The 20,290-nt window shown below is 45.3% G+C and overlaps 1 long non-coding RNA gene across 2 annotated transcripts in view; it reads left to right on the top strand.

Annotated features, from left to right (window-relative positions):
* Positions 1-2,896: 2,896 nt before the first annotated feature.
* Positions 2,897-20,290, top strand: part of LOC135056804 (uncharacterized) — a 202,369-nt gene continuing 184,975 nt past the window's right edge. The window contains exon 1 of one of the 2 annotated variants that reach the window (XR_010244076.1): positions 2,897-3,019. This is a non-coding gene — a long non-coding RNA (uncharacterized LOC135056804). The remainder of the gene's footprint in view (positions 3,020-20,290) is intronic. The other variant, XR_010244075.1, reaches the window with a different exon arrangement.

The following is a 20,290-nucleotide window of genomic DNA, read 5'->3' as shown; positions in this document are numbered from 1 at the left end:
ACTTCCAGGGAGTATGGTCAAGCCTGGAGATGTCCCTTCACATAAATATACTGGAGCTAAGAGCGATTTACAATGCTCTAAGCCTGGCAAAACCCCTGCTTCAGGGTCAGCCGGTGTTGATCCAATCGGACAACATCACGGCAGTCGCCCTCGTAAACAGACAGGGCGGCACAAGAAGCAGGAGAGCAATGGCAGAAGCTGCAAGGATTCTTCGCTGGGCGGAAGATCATGTGATAGCACTGTCAGCAGTGTTCATTCCGGGAGTGGACAACTGGGAAGCAGACTTCCTCAGCAGACACGATCTACACCCGGGAGAGTGGGGACTTCATCCAGAAGTCTTCCACATGATTGTGAACCGTTGGGAAAAACCAAAGGTGGATATGATGGCGTCTCGCCTCAACAAAAAACTGGACAGGTATTGCGCCAGGTCAAGAGACCCTCAGGCAATAGCTGTGGACGCTCTGGTAACACCGTGGGTGTTCCAGTCAGTGTATGTGTTTCCTCCTCTGCCTCTCATACCAAAAGTACTGAGAATTATACGCAAAGGGGAGTAAGAACGATACTCGTGGCTCCGGATTGGCCAAGAAGAACTTGGTACCCGGAACTTCAGGAGATGCTCACGGAAGATCCGTGGCCTCTACCTCTAAGACGGGACCTGCTTCAGCAGGGACCGTGTCTATTCCAAGACTTACCGCGGCTGCGTTTGACGGCATGGCGGTTGAACGCCGAATTCTAAGGGAAAAAGGCATTCCGGAAGAGGTCATTCCTACACTGGTAAAAGCCAGGAAGGAGGTGACTGCACAACATTATCACCGCATTTGGAGAAAATATGTTGCGTGGTGTGAGGCCAGGAAGGCCCCCACTGAGGAATTTCAACTGGGTCGATTCCTACATTTCCTGCAAACAGGATTGTCTATGGGCCTCAAATTGGGGTCCATTAAGGTTCAAATTTCGGCCCTGTCGATTTTCTTCCAGAAAGAATTGGCTTCAGTTCCTGAAGTCCAGACTTTTGTAAAAGGAGTACTACATATACAGCCCCCGGTTGTGCTCCCAGTGGCGCCGTGGGACCTTAATGTAGTTTTGGATTTTCTCAAATCCCATTGGTTTGAGCCACTCAAATCGGTGGATTTGAAATATCTTACATGGAAAGTAACCATGCTACTGGCCCTGGCTTCAGCCAGGAGAGTATCAGAATTGGCGGCTTTATCGTATAAAAGCCCATATCTGATTTTCCATTCAGACAGAGCAGAACTGCGGACGCGTCCTCAGTTTTTGCCTAAGGTGGTGTCAGCGTTTCACCTGAACCAGCCTATTGTGGTGCCTGCGGCTACTAGCGATTTGGAGGATTCCAAGTTGCTGGACGTTGTCAGGGCATTGAAAATATATATTTCAAGGACGGCTGGAGTCAGAAAATCTGACTCGCTGTTTATACTGTATGCACCCAACAAGTTGGGTGCTCCTGCTTCTAAGCAGACGATTGCTCGTTGGATTTGTAGCACAATTCAACTTGCACATTCTGTGGCAGGCCTGCCACAGCCTAAATCTGTCAAGGCCCATTCCACAAGGAAGGTGGGCTCATCTTGGGCGGCTGCCCGAGGGGTCTCGGCATTACAACTCTGCCGAGCAGCTACGTGGTCGGGGGAGAACACGTTTGTAAAATTCTACAAATTTGATACCCTGGCTAAAGAGGACCTGGAGTTCTCTCATTCGGTGCTGAGTCATCCGCACTCTCCCGCCCATTTGGGAGCTTTGGTATAATCCCCATGGTCCTGACGGAGTCCCAGCATCCACTAGGACGTCAGAGAAAATAAGATTTTACTTACCGATAAATCTATTTCTCGTAGTCCGTAGTGGATGCTGGGCGCCCATCCCAAGTGCGGATTGTCTGCAATACTTGTACATAGTTATTGTTACAAAAAAATCGGGTTGTTTATTGTTGTGAGCCATCTTTTCAGAGGCTCCTATGTTATCAAAATCCTTCCTTATTGTGTACGCTCATCCGGGCACAGTATCCTAACTGAGGCTTGGAGGAGGGTCATAGGGGGAGGAGCCAGTGCACACCACCTGATCCTAAAGCTTTATTTTTGTGCCCTGTCTCCTGCGGAGCCGCTAATCCCCATGGTCCTGACGGAGTCCCAGCATCCACTACGGACTACGAGAAATAGATTTATCGGTAAGTAAAATCTTATTTTAAGTGACATCCGTACTCACAATTATGCATTCAGATTTCTAGCATATAGGTCACCAGCCAGTTATTGTATCTCGGTAGCGGTACAGATGCAAGTTATACTAGGCTCTGTAGTAGCAATCTGTGCCTCTTTAGAGGCACTGAATGAGGTAATCTGCAGCGTCTCCTGGAGCTACTATACAGTAAGTGGAAGATGTCCATCTCCCACTGTGGCACTCTAAAGGGCCCTACACATTTGGCGATGTGCCGCCGAGGTGCCCGACGGCCGATGCGGCCGACGGGTGACCCGGCTGCGGGGCGGGGGGGCAGTGACGGGGGAAGTGAAGTTTCTTCACTCCCCCCGTCACCCGGCTCCATAGACGTGCAGGCAAATATGGACGATCTCGTCCATATTGGCCAGCATGCACAGCCAACATGTCACCTCTTTTTGGACACTTGCAATATTCCTATTGATTTTATACATGCTTTATGGTGTTCAGTACACTTTGTCAGCATCCTTCATACCAACATTGGCACTGATAAAATGTTGACATTGATATGTAATATATATATATATATATATATATATATATATATATATATATATTAGTGGCAGGGACAGCAGGATTTCCCTGTTTTAAGTATGTAACAGCAGTTGAACATGGATCCAGTCCAGGTGTTCGTTGAGGCCAGGAATGAACTGCGGCCAAGTTTATACGTAGCACCTGTTAGCTGCCTGTATGAATGCTATCTGTACACAGGGATAATGCTCCTGATGCATAGATGGGACCAGTGGTTGGAGGGCATGCTGGTTCTTACAGTGCCATATGGAGATCCTAGGGGTGGCTCTAGGTAAGTTAGCTCTCAATTTGCATACATTTGTATGGTTCCATTATCATGTGGCATTATATTATATGACCCAAAAGGGCTATTATTATAAATATTATTATTATTATTAGTGCTGAGGATGGGTCTGGGGTACGGTTCCCCCTGGATTGGTGTGGCTGGGCTGCATGTGTGGTAGCACGCTATAATATTAATTTAGCACTCCCTTTAACACTTTCATTAATCCTTAAGGTCTTTTAAATGCACCTTCACTAATGTATCAGTTTTTTATACAGATTTTGCTTTCCTTTTATTAACTCATACTAACACTTTAGACATTCCGAGCATCCGTAACGTACTGGAATCTCCGATGATGCAGTCGATGTCAAATCGGTTGTGCACCTTTGTGTGTACATTGGGGGTCATTCCGACCCGTTCGCATGCAGTGGTAGATCGCTGCGGTGCGAACGGGTCCAGAATGCGCATGTGCGACGTTGCCCGGCTACAGGGGTCGCCAGGTTACGCCGCGTCCTACGAAGAAAGCGGTCACAGAGCCGACCGCAAGAAAATTGACAAGAAGAAGGCGTTCCTTGGCAGATCCAGACCATTGGCTGCCATTTTCGGGGAAGAAAACGCAGGCGTGTCCAGGAGAATGGAGGGCGGATGTCTGACGTCAAAGCCGGCCCCAGCATCGCAGAGAACATCGCACAGGGTAAGTATGTCCAGGGCTAGTCTTGTTCTGCTTGAAATATTTTTAGCTTAGCAGGACTGTACAAGTGATCGCAGCCCTGCTAAGCTAAAATACACTCCCCCATAGGCATGGACTAGTTGATCACAGCAGCAGCAAAAAGTAGTTGGTTGCGATCAACTCGGAATGACCACCATTGTCAGACTTGCACAATGGGGGTAATTCCAAGTTGATCGCAGCAGGAATTTTGTTAGCAGTTGGGCAAAACCATGGAGGTCATTCCGAGTTGTTCGCTCGCAAGGCGATTTTAGCAGAGTTGCTTACACTAAGCCGCCGCCTAATGGGAGTGAATCTTAGCATCTTAAACTTGCGAACGACGTATTCGCAATATTGCGATTACAAACTTCTTAGCAGTTTCAGAGTAGCTTCAGACTTACTCGGCATCTGCGATCAGTTCAGTGCTTGTCGTTCCTGGTTTGACGTCACAAACACACCCAGCATTCGCCCAGACACTCCCCTGTTTCTCCAGCCACTCCTGCGTTTTTTCCGGAAACGGTAGCGTTTTTTCCCACACGCCCATAAAACGGCCTGTTTCCGCCCAGAAACACCCATTTCCTGTCAATCACACTACGATCGCCGGAGCGATGAAAAAGCCGTGAGTAAAATACCTAACTTCATAGCAAATTTACTTGTCGCAGTGTGGACATTGCGCATGCGCACTAAGCGGAAAATCGCTGCGATGCAATGAAATTTACCGAGCGAACAACTCGGAATGAGGGCCCATTGAGGGCCCATGTGCACTGCATGGGGGGGGGGGGGGGGGGGAGGGGGTAGATATAACATGTGCAGAGAGAGTTAGATTTGGGTGTGGTGTGTTCAATCTTAAATCTAAATTGCAGGGTACAAATAAAGCAGCCAGTATTTACCCTGCACAGAAACAAAATAACCCACCCAAATCTTACTCTCTCTGCACATGTTATATCTGCCTCCCCTGCAGTGCACATGGTTTTGCCCAATTGCTATAAAAAATCCTGCTGCGATCAACTTGGAATTACCCTGAATGGCCAGTGCCCACCCTTGGTGGCGACATTGCAGACAGGTGCAGAAGCAGCTGCAATAAAAGTTGCAGTCACTACTGCTGTTGCGTCCGCCTCTGGATATTAAGAAGCTGAAGACTACACCTCTCTCTTTATGTTGCTTTTCTTTCCTGTTTGAATCTTGGTGGTCATTCCGAGTTGTTCGCTCGGTAAATTTCAGCGCATCGCAGCGATTTTCCGCTTAGTGCGCATGCGCAAAGTCCGCACTGCGACTGCGCCAAGTAAATTTGCTATGAAGTTAGGATTTTTACTCACGGCTTTTTCATCGCTCCGGCGATCGTAGTGTGATTGACAGGAAATGGGTGTTACTGGGCGGAAACAGGCCGTTTTATGGGCGTGTGGGAAAAAACGCTACCGTTTCCGGAAAAAACGCAGGATTGGCTGGAGAAACGGGGGAGTGTCTGGGCGAACGCTGGGTGTGTTTATGACGTCAAACCAGGAACGACAAGCACTGAACTGATCGCAGATGCCGAGTAAGTCTGAAGCTACTCTGAAACTGCTAAGAAGTTTGTAATCGCAATATTGCGAATACATCGTTCGCAATTTTAAGAAGCTAAGATTCACTCCCAGTAGTCGGCGGCTTAGCGTGAGCAACTCTGCTAAAATCGCCTTGCGAGCGAACAACTCGGAATGACCACCCTTGCTAGTTATTTTCTCTTATACAGATGGGTGATTGTACTTTCCGCCAGCGAATTAATTACAGCACATCTGCTGTGCAGTGGAATCTATGCCCCGCATTTCCACATTTATCACAGCTATTTTTAATTCTATTGTAGACAAATTGTTTCCATATACGTTATTCCTGAATGCTATAATGACTGCTATGCTGTTGAAGCCTCATGTACTTTCGGTGGTCAGCTAATTAAAAACAAACACCCAAAGAATTTCTCCCAAAGTCAAGCACCAGGCATCATTGTATTACTGTCCTCCCCCTGAGCTTCCTGCAGACTGCTTCCTGTGAGTAATACTGGGTTTTTCCCATCAAATGCCTTACTTCCAAATAATAGTGACTATACTATTATGCAGGAGTCTGTAGCCTCACAGGATAATACATTGTGGGTTATCCGGGCAGGGAAATTCCACTTGTGTTAGCTCACATCCCACACAGGTCCCCCATAACATAATGACTGTAGATCTGCGCAGCTGCAGATCATGCAAGGTCTCAACAATTGAATTGGCTCCACTGACTGTGACTTAGGGGGACATGTACTAAGCAGTGGTAAAAGTGGAGAAGTGAGCCAGTGGAGAAGTTCCTCTGGCAACCAATCAGCTGCTCTGTACAATTTTATAGTATGCAAATTATAAATGTTAAGTCGATGCTGATTGGTTGCCAAGGGCAACTTCTCCACTGGCTTACTTCTCCACATTTATCACTGCTTAGTACATGTCCCCCTTTAGGGGGTCTATTTACTAAGCCTTGGATGGAGATAAAATGGACAGAGATAAAGTACCAGCCAATCTGCTCCAAACTGCCATGCCACAGGCTTTGCAAAATGGCAGTTAGGAGCCGATTGGCTGGTACTTTATCCTGTCACCGCCCAGGACACCCAATACATTTTCAAGACATTCCTGAAACGTGTGTCTCAGTCGCAACTACAAATCTCTGCGCATGGAATCTGGAAGCGACTACTCAGTGCGTCTTAGAGTCATGCGCAGAAGAAACAAATCGCTCAACTGCGTCCGCCATTGGCAGTATATCCAACTCAGAATCCGGCTCTAACACAGAGCTGGTGATTTGCAGAGGTCCAGGCTATGGGGCTAATTCAGGTTGGATCGCAATTTGCGATCCAACCGTAGTCTTCGCGTTCGCCCTGCAGGCACATGCGCAGGTCACCCACATTAAATGCGAATGCCTCTGCCTGATTGACAGGCAGAGGCGTTCGTGGGGCAGGGGGGACGTTGACGAAACTGCAGCATGAATGGGGGCATGGCGTGGACATTATTGGGGCGGCTGAGCATCATCACACACAGCTGCTGCAATAGGAGAAATAACGGCGGGACTCCTATTCATCGCTGCCAGGCTGCGTCGGCAGGAGGCATCCACAATATCAGTGATCACGCGGACACTGAGGCTTGATTGCTATTTCAGCGTGATTGCATCGCTGGGCGGGAGTTTGCATGCCGGGCGGCCTTGCCCTGCGATGGGCGGCCCCCAGCTTGCGAGCAAAAGGATTGCAGATTCTGCTGTTTAGCGGAACTTTCGGTCCTTACTGAATGAGGTCCTACATCTGATTGTAGGGACCCTACTAACACAGTGGCTAATGGGAGACCATTACCCCATCACTGTGATATTATGTACAAGAGATGGACTTGGTTACTTTTGTATTCAAAGTGAACATCCGCATAATTCTAGAGCGACTCCATATTCATGATGAATCTGCATCTAGTCACCTGTATCATCAAAGGTAATTATTTTATTTCATTTTACGTTCCCCACCGCCTTCCTGGCCTCAGTACTTACTGTACTAATGAACTCAACAACGATATACTATGGGAAAATACACAAATATGTATTCCAGCAATAGGACACTCACGGTGGCTATTTACAGATTCTGGATCGTTGGGTCGATCCTATCTAGGTTGACAGTCACTAGGTTGACCACTGCAGGATGAAAGTAAGTAGGTCGACACATGACTTGGTTGACAGGTATGGAAGGTGGACATGGTTATTAGGTCAACATGGGCAAGGTTGACACACAAAGGGTCGACAGTTTTTTTTTTTGGGGGGGGTGTTCTGGATCAGAATTTCTATCTGGGACCACTGACAGTTGAAATGTGGAGCTCTTTTCACTCTCCACGCTTCGTGCACGGTGGCTCGCTACGCTCGCCACAAGGTTTATAACACACTCTATGCCCACTTGGATAGAGGGGAAATGAAAAGGTCCTGAAACCCCCCAAAATGAAAAAAAAAAAAAGTATGTCGACCTAATGACCGTGTCGACCTTCCATACCTGTTGACTTAGACAGGGTTAACCTAAAGATCGGATACCCTATTTACAATGGATGCATCCAGTTAAAGTTAGTATTTTGGGGGAATATACAGTAAACTGATCACTAAATCTGTGCGTACTGCAAAATATGGAAAATAAATCATAATAGTGCACAAATTAAGTAGAAAACACACTAACTATATATATATATATATATATATATATATAATTTAAAGCCGTACTCCATGAAACGTTTACACCGGGGTGTCATCCAAGGAGTCCCAAATAAGGGTGTCCAGATATAGAGAAGAGTGAAGGAGCACTCACCAGATTTCAAATGCAGTAATTTTATTTGATACTTGCTAAATCCCAAACGTTTTCGATCTCTTTGACCTTCATCAGCGGTCACAGCAGAGCAACAGAGCAATGCACCCATCACCATCTCTCTCTCTCTCTCTCTCTCTCTCTCTCTCTCTCAAAAATAAAGGGAACACTAAAACAACACATCCTAGATCTGAATGAATGAAATATTCTTATTAAATACTTTGTTCTTTACATAGTTGAATGTGCTGACAACAAAATTACACAAAAATTATCAATGGAAATTAAATTTATTAACCCATGGAGGTCTGGATTTGGAGTCACACTCAAAATTAAAGTGGAAAAACACACTACAGGCTGATCCAACTTTGATGTAATGTCCATAATACAAGTCAAAATGAGGCTCAGTAGTGTGTGTGGCCTCTGCGTGCCTGTATGACCTCCCTACAACGCCTGGGCATGCTCCTGATGAGGTGGCAGATGGTCTCCTGAGGGATCTCCTCCCAGACCTGGACTAAAGCATCCGCCAACTCCTGGACAGTCTGTGGTGAAACATGGTGTTGGTGGATGGAGCGAGACATGATGTCTCAGATGTGCTCAATTGGATTCAGGTCTGGGGAACAGGTGGGCCAGTCCATAGCATCAATTCCTTCATCTTGCAGGAACTGCTGACACACTCCATCCACATGAGGTCTAGCATTGTCTTGCATTAGGAGGAACCCAGGGCCAACCGCACCAGCATATGGTCTCACAAGGGGTATGAGGATCTCATCTCGGTACCTAATGGCAGTCAGGCTACCTCTGGTGAGCACATGGAGGGCTGTGCAGCCCCCCAAAGAAATGCCACCCCACACCATTACTGACCCACTGCCAAACCGGTCATGCTGGAGGATGTTGCAGGCAGCAGAACGTTCTCCTTGGCGTCTCCAGACTCTGTCACTTCTGTCACATGTGCTCAGTGAGAACCTGCTTTCATTAGTGAAGAGCACAGGGCGCCAGTGGCGAATTTACCAATCTTGGTGCCAAACGTCGTGCACAGTGTTGGGCTGTAAGCACAACCCCCACCTGTGTATGTTGGGCCCTCATACCACCCTCATGGAGTCTGTTTCTGATCATTTGAGTAGACACATGCACATTTGTGGCTTCCTGGAGGTCATTTTGCAGGGCTCTGGCAGTGCTCCTCCTGTTCCTCCTTACACAAAGGCGGAGGTAGCGGTCCTGCTGCTGGGTTGTTGCCCTCCTATGGCCTCCTCCATGTCTCCTGATGTACTGGACTGTCTCCTGGTAGCGCCTCCATGCTCTGGACACTACGCTGACAGACACAGCAAACCTTCTTGCCACAGCTCGCATTGATGTGCCATCCTGGATGAGCTGCACTACCTGAGCCACTTGTGTGGGTTGTAGACTCTGTTGCATGCTACCACTAGAGTGAAAGCATTGCCAGCTTTCAAAAGTGACCAAAACATCAGCCAGAAAGCATAGGAGCTGAGAAGTGGTCTGTGGTCACCACCTGCAGAACAACTCCTTTATTGGGGGTGTCTTGCTAATTGCCTATAATTTCCACCTGTTTATTCCATTTGCACAACAGCATGTGAAATTGATTGTCAATCAGTGTTGCTTCCTAAGGGGACAGTTTGATTTCACAGAAGTGTGATTGACTTGGAGTTACATTGTGTTGTTTAAGTGTTCCCTTTATTTTTTTGAGCAGTGTGGTATGTAATGTATGTATGTATGTATGTATGTATGTATGTATGTATGTGTGTATATGTGTGTATATATATATATATATATATATATATATATAAAATCTTTTTTACAGTAGTCCATAATCTTTGATTATATTAGTGTACTATTGTTTGCCACCAGTCCTGTAGGGATATTTGTGTGCTGAATATGAACGTAGTCCACTGATTGCCAGTATTTACTGAATGAGAATATTGTACATGACCAGGTATGAAATGATGACCTGTGTCCAGCAATAATAATAGACCAATATACAATAAGCATATATGCTACATAATGTGCAGCAGGGAACACTCTCATTATAGGGAGATGTTACAATGAGGCATGCTTGGTGTCTGGAGCTTCCAAAGGCTTATGGGGGTCATTCCAATCCGATCGCACCCTGCAGTTTTTTGCAGCGGTGCGATTGGTTGAGTGCGCCGGCGCATGCCAGATGGATGACGGCCATTGTTGCCTAGTGATCGCCTCTGCCTGATTGACAAGCAGAGGCAGTCACTGGGTAGGAGGGGGCAGCACGGTGGTGTTTAACCTCCTGTAACACTGTAAGGGAACAAGGTGCCGTTTCCTGGGGTAATTGGCAGCAGCAGCAGCTTAGGAATCATACAAGTCCAGTTTGTGGTGCAACTGGCCACAACCAGTTTTATTAAGCAGAAAATAAAACAAACCTCAATAGAAAATACCTTGCCTGTCTGGCACTAACTAAACACAGGACATTCCTAACTATCACTAACCAAAAACACAGAATTCTCCAGTAAACCCTGTATGGTCACTTGCATAAAGAAGCATCTTTCTCTCTTCAGAGATTCTCCAGTCTCCTCAGGCAGTCTGCACACACTGATCAGGCCAGCAGCCCTATAACACTCTTACACAGCTGAAACTCTGATTAGCCTTCTGTGAGGCCAAAGAATCGAACTGGGCCCAACGTCTGGAACTTGCCCTATCTCTCTTTCAGGGCCCTTATCCAGCTTTTCCAATAAACTGAAAAGGTTCTGACAAAACAAAACATTTTCCTAGAAGTTTTCATTTTTCTAATACATGTAAGACAAGAACCTGGGACAAACATACCTGCCCTCAAACACTATTCCAGTGATATTGTCACATATCCCCCTCCCCTGTTTTGACCTAGGGGCTTGTAGCCCCCAAACAGAAGATGCAGGACAATGCATCTGCATTGGCCAAATGTGTACCCAGTCTATGTTCAACAGTAAACTTAAAATCCTGCAATGCTAGAAACAATCTAGTTACCGGAGCATTCTGACCTCTATTTACATACATCAATTTTAAAGGGGCGTGATCTGTCACTAGTCTGAATTGTCTACCCAAGAGGTAATATCTCAAGGTATCTAGTTCCCACTTAATGGCCAAAGCCTCCTTTTCCACAATGGCATACCTTTTTTCATGCTCATTGAGTTTCCTACTCAAATAAGTGATAGGGTGTTCATCCCCATCTCTGGTTTGGGACAACACAGCCCCTATCCCTACCTCTGAGGCATCTGTCTGTACAACAAATTATTTTGAAAATCTGGTGTTATCAATACAGGTTGTGAACACAAAGCCACTTTTAACGATTGGAATGCTTTTTCTGCATCAGGGTTCAATTTCACCATATTTGACTGCTTCCCTTTGGTAAGGTCTGACAACGGCACTGCTGTGGTCGCAAAATTGGAAATAAACCATCTATAGTACCCAGTTATTTCCAAAAAAAGCCCTTACCTGTTTTTTATTCACTGGACGAGGCCAGTTTTGAATAGCATGAATTTTATTCAATTGGGGCCTAATCAGACCTCTACCTATGGTGAAGCCCAAGTATTTAACCTCCTCCATTGCGAGGCAGCACTTCTTTGGGTTAGCAGTTAACCCTGCTTCTCTGAGTCCAGTACTGCTTGTACTTTAACCAAATGGGACCCCCAGTCCGTACTGTGAATTACCACATCATCCAAATAGGCAGCTGCATATTTTCTATGGGGCCTCAAAATTTTATCCATCGCCTGTTGAAAGGTTGCTGGAGCTCCATGCAACCCAAAGGGCAACATCTTATACTGGTACAGCCACTCCGGAACCGAAAAGGCTGTTTTTTCTTTTGCGCTATCAGTTAAAGGTATTTGCCAGTAATCTTTTGGTCAGGTCCAACGTGGTGAGAAACCTGGCTGTTCCCAGCCTTTCTATAAGCTCATCCACACGGGGCATGGGGTATGTGTCAAATTTGGACACCTCATTTAACTTACAAAAGTCATTACAGAAGCGTATGCTACCGTCTGGCTTCGGGATGAGAACTATGGGACTGGATCACTCACTGTTAGATTCCTCTATGACTCCAAGTTCTAACATGTTTTTAACTTCTTTAGAAACAGCTTCTCGCTGAGCTTCATGAATCCTATATGGCTTTAAATGGACCCTGACCCCTGGTTCTGTGACAATGTCATGTTTTATTATGGTCGTTCGGTCAGGCAGCTCTAAAAATATCTCCCTATTTTGGTTGAGAAATTCTTTAACCTGATTGTTCTGATCAGCTGATAATGTCTCTGACACCTTTACTGCGGAAAGCAACCGAGGTGAAAACACCGAAGGGCAAGGTTCTGCTGACAGAGACAACCTATCTTTCCAGGGTATGATTAAGTTAACATGGTAGATTTGTTCGGGTTTTCTCTTTCCTGGTTGGTATACTTTGTAATTAACCTCATTCACTTTTTCCCTAATCTCAAATGGACCCTGCCATTTAGCTAGGAACTTGCTTTCCACAGTGGGTACCAAAACAAGAACGCTATCTCAGGGAGCAAATTCCCATATATCTTGGCATTCCGGTTATATACCCTCTGTTGAGCACTTTGGGCCTGTTCCATGTGCTCTCTGACAATAGGTACCATGGCTCCAACCCTATCTTGCATTTGTGTTACATGTTCAATAACGCTTCTATAAGGAGTGGGCTGTCCTTCCCACATCTCTTTGGCAATGTCTAACAGCCCTCTGGGATGTCTACCATGCAACAAATCAAATGGAGAAAACCCAGTAGAGGACTGAGGAACTTCTCTGATGGCCATTAACAAGTAGGGCAACAAACATTCCCAGTTTTTCCCATCTCTATCAACAACCTTTTTTAACAAACTTTTTAATGTTTTATTAAACCTTTCCACCAACCCATCAGTTTGGGGATGGTAGATGGACGTCCTGAGGTGAGTGACCTTAAATAATTTGCACAATTCTTTCATTATCCTTGACATAAATGGAGTACCGTGGTCAGTCAAAATTTCTTTTGGTATTCCCACTCTACTAAAAACCTGCACCAGCTCCCTAGTTATCACCTTGGTTGTGATAGTGCGTAAAGAAACAGCCTCAGGATATCGAGTGGCATAGTCCATTATTACCAGGATATACTGATGGCCCAGAGCGGACTTTAACAAGGGCCCCACGAGATCCATGGCTATTCTGTCAAATGGGACTTTTATAATAGGCATGGGAACTAATGGGCTCCTGGAATGGGGTCTAGGGGCATGATACTGGCATTCAGGACAGGAAGAACAATATTCAGACACTTCTTTATAAACCCCTGGCCAAAAGAACCTTTGTAAAACTCTTTCAGTGGTTTTTTCTGCCCCTAAATGTCCTGCTGTGACGTGACTGTGAGCTAAATCTAGTACCGTTCTCCGATAAGGCTGGGGAACTACCAGCTGTTCCACCACATCCTCACCCCTTTTGACAATATGGTACAAGAGCCCATTACAGGTGGCCATGTGGGGATATGTAACCCTGTCACCTGGCACCACAGGTTCCCCATTAACAATCTTAACATTCTCTCTAGCCTTTATCAAGGTAGGATCCTTTAACTGTTCAGACGCAAACAGATCCTTCTTTACCTCCAGGACAGGCATGCTTTCAGTTCTAATTACTATGTCTCTGTTTCCAGCAAGAGGGCCCTCACTGGACTCCCCATCTGTCACTTCCCCAGCCAAACTAGCAAAAGACAAAGGGTCAGAAAGTTCTGAAGACACACGTACATCCATAAAATCATCATTATTATCAACTGGCTCTTTACTTCTCACATCTGTTGATAAACATGTTTCCCACAGTTTCCAAAAATGAGGAAAATCCCTCCCTATTATGGCCTCATGCACCAAGGTGGGGACCAGTCCTACTTTAACAATTGCTGACACACAACAAGTTTCTATATTCACTTCAGCAGTGACATAATGTTGGGTATCCCCATGTATGCAAGTTACCCCAATAGGTATTTGCTGGACCTTTAAGGGGTTCACTAACCCAGCTTTCACAAGGGTAACTAAACTTCCTGAATCTAGCAAGGCTTCTACCCGGTTACCCTCTAAGAACACGTCACACATTTGTTTTTCCCGCTCAGGTGAAGGTACCACAGTACAGGCTAACCTAGCAAAGAAAGACATTCTGCGTCATTCAAAGGCAGCATCACATTGCATGGGTTCTTGCGTAACTGGGCAATTGCCAATAACATGACCTAGCATACCACACCTAAAACATTTAACCACATGATTATCAACCCGTTTGGGCAGCATAGACCTTTCTAACCCCATTGGCCTGTCTCCAGGGCCAGTATTTACAGTCTCTCCAGCCTTGCGTTCTCTTAACCGCCCAGCAACGTTTTCCCACGGAACAGTCTTACCAGTCTTTACTGAAGGGCGCTGTCAAGGATTTATGGGTTGCTGGGTGGTCATCAGTAGTTCCTCTGCCACCAAATACCTCTCTACCATGTCCACTAATTGGTCCGCAGTATCCAGGTTTCCATGGCTCACCCACCTGCGTAGGAACACGGGCAAAGATCTCAAATAGCAGTCCATGATGACTCTTTCAACCATCTGGGGACCAGTTAATGTCTCTGGCTGTAACCATTTTTTTGCTAGCTGAATAAGGTTGTGCATCTGGGAGCGAAGAGGCTTCTCCATGGCGTACACCCAATGGTGCACCCATTGTGCTCGTACTGACAGCGTGACTCCCAGGTGGGTCAGGATCTCAGTCTTTAGTTTATCATAGTCCCGAGCCTCAGCAGGGCTTGAATCAAAGTACGCTTTTTGGGGCTCACCTGACAAAAAAGGTGCCAGAAGACTGGCCCACTGTTCTTTCGGCCAGTTCTCATGCTCGACGGTGCTTTCAAATGTGGTCAGGCAGGCCTCCACATTATCAGCCTCTGTCATTTTCTGCAGGAAGTGACTGGCCCGTACAGAACTAGAGATGGTCAGAGCACTGACTGCCACATCTCCAACCCGGGCTGCAAGGCTCTGCACCACTTCTTCTAAGGCCTCTCTATCTTGATGCTGTTGCCTCCAATTTTCCTTCATTGCCACCTGCTGCTGTCTGTTGGCCTCCTGCTGATCCACAGTAGCGTGCAACAGGGCTTTAAGCAGTTCCTCCATGTCGACAGATTTTTCAGGCGGCTTTGTAGCTGCTTTCACCCAGGACATAAAGCAAACCCTCAGGGGTGAGTCTCAGCAACTTCACACTGGGATGTATCTGCATAAACCACCATTTTCTGCAGGCCTCATAAAGCTGCTGCTTTCACTTATGCGCAGAATGGAATGCTCGCATTCTCCACAAAGTTGTAACACTGTAAGGGAACAAGGTGCCGTTTCCTGGGGTAAATGGCAGCAAGCAGCAGCTGAGGAATCATACAAGTCCAGTTTGTGGTGCAACTGGCCACAACCAGTTTTATTGAGCAGAACATAAAACAAACATCAATAGAAAATACCTTGCCTCTCCGGCACTAACTAAACACAGGACATTCCTAACTATCACTAAACAAAAACACAGAATTCTCCAGTAAACCCTGTATGGTCACTTGCATAAAGAAGCGTGTTTCTCTCTTCAGAGATTCTCCAGTCTCCTCAGGCAGTCTGCACACACTGATCAGGCCAGCAGCCCTATAACACTCTTACACAGCTGAAACTCTGATTAGCCTTCTGTGAGGCCAAAGACCCGAACTGGGCCCAACGTCTGGAACTTGTCCTATCTCTCTTTCAGGGCCATTATACAGCTTTTTCAATAAACTGAAAAGGTTTTGACAAAACAAAACATTTTCCTAGAAGTTTTCATTTTTCTAATACATGTAAGACAAGAACCTGGGACAAACATACCTGCCCTCAAACACTATTCCAGTGTTCTTGTCACACTCCATTTTTGGGCTGTGGCCTGGCCAACGCAGGCATGGCCAGACCATTTGGTGGGGGCAAGCCGTAGCGGCTGCGTGATGTCACACGTAGCCGCTGCGACCCTGGCAGCAACAAGTAACTCCTGGCCAGCCGCAGGAGCTGCACTGGCTGGGAGTTAGTCTAAAAGTACAAAAGCATCGCCGCTGTGTGATGCTTTTGTACTTGTGCGGTGGGGCCGGGCCAGACATGCGGGGCGTGTCTGTGTCAGTGATCGTAGCTGTACTAAATTTAGCACAGCTTCGATCAGGTCGGAATGACCACCTATGTCTTTTTGGGGGCTTTATCTTCTGACAGTGGATGTATAATTTTGTTGAGGGGCTCAGTTAGGATGAAGGCTGGGAAGCTTGGAGTTCATGTAACTAGAATTAGTTATCAGCTTAGTCTGTCTGTATCCCTTAATCAAGCTTGAACATACAAACTGGTATGCTTGCTTTCCATTGCTTAAATATTAAGTAGAGATGTGTGCCGACCCCCATGCTTTGGTTTTAGGCCTGTATTAACTTGGTTTTGCAAAAAAAAAACATCCTCATGTGTTTAGGTTATGGATCTGTATCTTTTCAAAAATTGATAGAAAAACTGCTAAAGTCACATAATTTGGGCCTTTTCTGATAGTACTAGTAACCTCAATAACATTCATTTCCTGTCTTTTCCACTCCATTTTGACCACCTCACAGCTCATAATATTGCTTTTACCAATATTGGCCAAAGGCTGCAGTGATCCGGCTGGTTACTAAGCAACAGAGCAGAGGCACATGGCAGTTTATAACACATCTATGAAACATTGAGACACAACAGTTGCAGAAAAGAAAAATGGTGTAAGATGAAATTGTTCTTGGGCCCTCCCAACCACCCTTATGTTGGATATTAAAAAGGACATGCACAGTTTAAAAAACAAGCACTTCAGTGACAGGGACTGCCACTGTTGAGGCTGAAGTGCTTGGATTGTTTGGCCCACTGCAAAACAAGCAGCTAAAAGTGTTGTAAATGATCAATATAGTGGCAAGATGTTGTCATCATCATTATCCTCACCCTCATCAGTGTGCACATCATCCTCATACAATATTAACTAATTCCCGTTGGAATCCACAAGTACAGAAGTATCTGTACTTTGATGTATTTGCCAGTAAATGTCTTCCTCATGGAATTTCAAGTTAATTTTGAAGAATATCATCTTTTCCACATGTTAAGGAAGTAGTCTCCTACACCGACCGCTGACAAAGTTCCCAGCTATGCTGAAACCTATTTCTGAGTACACAGTGGTGGGTGGGCAGCTAAAGTAATGCAAAGTGAGTTTTTTCAAGGGCTTCCAAATTGCCTTTTGTTCCTTCCAATACTCAAAGCTCAAAGGGACTCTATGACATGCCTGTTTGTATGCTGTAATTTAAATAATCCTCCACCATTCTTTGGATGTTGAGCATATCTGATAGAGTTACAGTAGAGGTGTCACTAATTTTGGGGAATTCTTTCAGACCTGACCATATATCAAAATGTTGTGTTAACTCCTCTTCATCACTCCTGAGTATCTTGTGAAAGCTGACTTGTTTTATTTCTGACAGCAGTTGCCGGAGAAACAAGGAGGAGACGTCATCATGTCATGTACCACTTGAGGTGCTTCCATTCTTTGGATGTTGACCATAACAGATGGAGTTATTGTAGAGGTGTCACTAATTTTGGGCAAATCTTTTAGACTCAACCAGATGTCATAATGTTGTGTTGGAGCATCTGCCTTACCAGTGTTCCTTTTGGAAAAGCTCAGTTTTTTTTCCTGGCAGCAGCAGTTGCCAGAGAAACTGAAGGAGTAGCTAACGACTTGCTCACCAGGAGCTCATTGCTTCTCTTAATATCTGGATCATTTGTAAAGAACGACATGATGTACAACTTAACCTAGGGCCAAGCATGATTGCTAAAATGTACTGGTCAAATTTTAAGATATCAATAACCCATGGATCCTAGCAAAGCAAATAAAGAACTTAATGTACAAGTCCAACATACTTGGCGAAATAACTGTTTCATCTCCTCTTTCAATTTCTTGAGCTGCTTTTCCAAAATTCTAATTAGAGCAATCTGACTCAAGCTGGCTGTGTCTGAACTAACTTCACAGATAACTACTTCAAATGGTTTAAGCACCTTGTACAACACGTACATTTTTCTCCACTGTAGTGCAGTAAGGTACATTCGTCCTTCTATCCCAATGTCTTGGCTTGTTGTGTAGCATTGGATGGCTTTTTACTGTTCTTCTATACACTGAAGCATATAAAGGGTGGAATTCCACCTTGTTACTACCTTTGCTTCGGCTGATGGCAGGGCAAATTGATTGTTCTTGCAGGCACTGCAGTCTCCTGCATCATTTCTTAAAAAATTCTGTACCACCAAGGTGATTGTGTGAGCAAAACATGGGATGTGTTAGAGTTCACCCAGCTGTAATGCTTTTACAATATTTGTGGCATTATCAGAAATCACAAGTCTTGAGGAGAGTCCAAGCAGGGTAAGCCATTTTGCTATGACATACCTTAGCTTTTCTAAAAGTATGCCAGTGGGTATGACTTTTAGTGAAGCTGGTGATACAGAGAGTAGCCTGCCTCTGAATGAGCTGGAGTTGTTTGTTAGTGGGAGGCAGTAAGTTTATGCCAGTCGGGATCCTGGCTATCTGGATCCCCAACACCAAAATCCTGACACCAGGTGAAATGCCGATTCCGACCGCCGGCTGGTATCCCCACTCGGGTGGTGGTTCACACCACCACCCGAGGTGGAATAGAACCCTTGGTTGACACCAGGCCCAAAGCGTGGTGAGCGCAGTGAGCCCATGAGGGCACACGCTGCGCTCGCGGCCTGGATCCCGACCGCTGGGATGTCATCTTGATCCTGCTGCTGCTATTCCTGCTGCTGAAGGTGATTCACCCACCAAATGGGCTATCACAGTCATGTAATCTCTAGTTTGCCCAGTTCTGCTGTCCACATATCAGTGGTTAAGTGGACAGTAGGTACAATGGAATTTTGTTGCGCAATAATTAGTTTTTTTTTTAAACATCCTGGTACAGCCAAGGAATTGCTTGTCTAGTGAAATTGAATCGAGATGGAATTTGGTAGCATGGACACAGGACCTCAATTAACTGTCTAAAGTCCATGGCATTAATGGTAGATATTGGATGCAGATAGCCGTCATAGCGTCGGGGATCCACTGTGCGACTGGATGACAACTGTCATACTTGTTTCCTCTTGCAAAATATTATTTAATGGTCATTTGCTGTTTGAAACTACTAGTAGTCTTCTTGGTCCCCTTCTGGAATGAAGATCAACTTCTAGGCCTAGTGCTCAAGGATTCTTCTGAGGAATCCTGTATAGGAGAGGAGTCACATAGCCTTATCCTGGATCTAGGAGTAACTCCGATCATTAGTAAGGTTATTGATGATGGTTATTTTTATAGCATAAATTTCTGATTTTTCCAAAAACTTTCCATGAACTTGCAGTAAATAACGTAACATGGAGGAGATTCCTAGATGGTTATGGTCACTATCTCTACTTTCTGTGGCTTTACAAACACTACAGATGGCTAGATAAGTGTTGTCAGGTTTTGGGTAGAAATAATTCTACACACAGGAGGTGAATTTTTTGGTCTTATGCCCAAACGCGACAATGGCCTTTTATTACGGGCAATAAATGCTTCCACCTGTGCCTGACTTACACAAAAGCATCCTCATCCTCATCATCAACATTTTCATAAACACTGGCATAATCTACACAAATATGCCACAGAACTTGTTGCACTTCAACAGTGGCATCCTCAATTTCTTTATCACCAGCTATACTTCTGCTACTGACATTTGCAGAGGATGCAAAAATGGTGGAAAGAGGCTTCTCTGTGAGTACAGTCTCAGAAAGGAAGGCGTCACACATACCACTCATGGATACACTTAGACTGTCCTAAAGGAATTTGTGATGTTTCTGAACATACAGTTTCTCCTACGGCATTAGTGTTTTTTTTTAACACTGATTTTCCATTTTTCATTTTTTGACACCTCTTCTACAGTCTAGAGAAGCACTTGCATCATCATGAGAGGTAGGAAGTTGTGGTTTGGAAGAGCCACACAGGATCTTATTTGATGTAATGAGAAGACGGTTATTACCGGAGAAAACAGACTGATAGGTTGACCCCCAATATATATCACTTATATACCTATATGGTAAGACAATTTTTAGGTGAGTAATTGTGATGGTCAGTGGTGCTCCCGTGGATTTGTAAACAGGTATTTAGGAAAATACAAAAGGAGAAAAAAAGAATACCCTGGGAGGGAGCACTCGACATTCAGAAACAATAGCTTTTAATAGCATGAAGATATAAACGGTTTGTT

The sequence above is a fragment of the Pseudophryne corroboree genome, chromosome 3 (genome assembly GCF_028390025.1).
Source record: "Pseudophryne corroboree isolate aPseCor3 chromosome 3, aPseCor3.hap2, whole genome shotgun sequence".
In the NCBI taxonomy this organism is placed as follows: domain Eukaryota; kingdom Metazoa; phylum Chordata; class Amphibia; order Anura; family Myobatrachidae; genus Pseudophryne; species Pseudophryne corroboree.
This window is presented reverse-complemented; position numbering and strand designations above follow the sequence as displayed.